This window comes from Ovis aries, chromosome 1 (genome assembly GCF_016772045.2).
Source record: "Ovis aries strain OAR_USU_Benz2616 breed Rambouillet chromosome 1, ARS-UI_Ramb_v3.0, whole genome shotgun sequence".
Taxonomy (NCBI): Eukaryota; Metazoa; Chordata; class Mammalia; order Artiodactyla; family Bovidae; genus Ovis; species Ovis aries.
The window spans coordinates 97,193,168-97,194,874 of record NC_056054.1 but is presented as its reverse complement, the minus strand read 5'-3'; positions in this window follow the sequence as shown (position 1 = coordinate 97,194,874).

The window sequence follows — 1,707 nt, the reverse complement described above, 5'->3', positions numbered from 1 at the left end:
AAGACATAAGGGTGTTAAGCAAAGATTGGTTGGGGCACTAAATAGTTGCACAGTTACAAGGGGAGATCTTGAGGTCACGAGGTTGCAGTGGCAGCTGCCATGAGATATTATTTTGAAAGCTGCTTGTGGTATCCTTGATTCTGCTACAGTTCAGAAAATCCAAGTTCTTAGGGACACAGGAACATGTCTGAAACCACATTCACAATGGCCGCCCTCCCCCGAGCTCCGTTTTGGATTCCTGAACCACAGTTTTTCCATTTTAATTGTTAAATGCATTCTTTTCTTTAATGGTTAAGGCAGATGTACATTTGCAGGTTTAATAGGCCACAAACAGGCTGAGTTGTATTTAATTTTCAGAAAAAAATTAATAGAGTATAGTTGACTTATAATGTTATGTTAGCTTCAGGTGTGACAGCAAAATGAATTAGTTATACATATGCATATACACACCCTGGGTTGCAAAGATCCGCCAGAGAAGAGAAAGACAACCCACTCCAGTATTCCTGCCTAGAGAAGTCCAAGGACAGAGGAGCCTGGCAGGCTACAGTCCATGGGGTCACAAAGCGTCAGCTACAACTGAGCCACTAACACTTTCACTTTTTCACTCTTTTTTAGATTCTGTTCCCATATAGGTCATGACAGAGTATTGAATAGAGTTCCCTGTGTTATACGGTAAGACCTTACTAGTTTATTTCACATATAATAGTGTGTGTATGTCAATCCCAATCTCGCAATTAATCCCTCCTCTGCTTATCCCCTGGTAGCTGTGTTTGTTTTCTACATCTGTAGCTCTATTTCCTGGAGAAGGCAATGGCACCCCACTCCAGTACTCTTGCCTGGAAAATCCCATGGACGGAGGAGCCTGATAGGCTTTAGCCCATGGGGTCGCTGAGTCGGACACGACTGAGCGACTTCACTTTTGCTTTTCACTTTCACACATTGGAGAAGGAAATGGCAACCCACTCCAGTGTTGTTGCCTGGAGAATCCCAGGGACGGGGGGCCTGGTAGGCTGCTGTCTATGGGGTCGCACAGAGTCGGACACAACTGATGTGACTTAGCAGCAGCTCTGTTTCCACAAATAAGCTATTCTCAGTTCAGTTCAGTTCAGTCACTCAGTCGTGTCCGACTCTTTGTGACCCCATGAATCGCAGCACGCCAGGCCTCCCTGTCCATCACCAACTCCCGAAGTTCACTCAGACTCATGTCCATTGAGTCAGTGATGCCATCCAGCCATCTCTTCCTCTGTCGACCCCTTCTCCTCCTACCCCCAATCCCTTTCAGCATCAGAGTCTTTTCCAATGAGTCAACTCTTCGCATGAGGTGGCCAAAGTACTGGAGTTTCAGCTTTAGCATCATTCGTTCCAAAGAAATCCCAGTGTAAATTTCAAGTTAAATCATATATAAGCCAAAATTACTTTCCTATTCTTCAATATGTGTAATTTTCTTTCATCACAAATTACAGGATATTGCTAAAATGGGTTGTAAAGAAAAGACTCTATTTGCAATTAGGGAGAGGTTCTCTTAAATAATTAAAACACAACTTAGATATGTTCTCAATTCATATCTCATACAGCTCACTTTGACTGTAGATAAGACTTTTATGGATGGCTATTATTTGTAAACATCGCTGCTGTGTGATTAAAGCAAACGTCATAAATTCCTGAGGCAAGAAGATATAAGTACTTCAGAAACTGCCTGGGATCTCT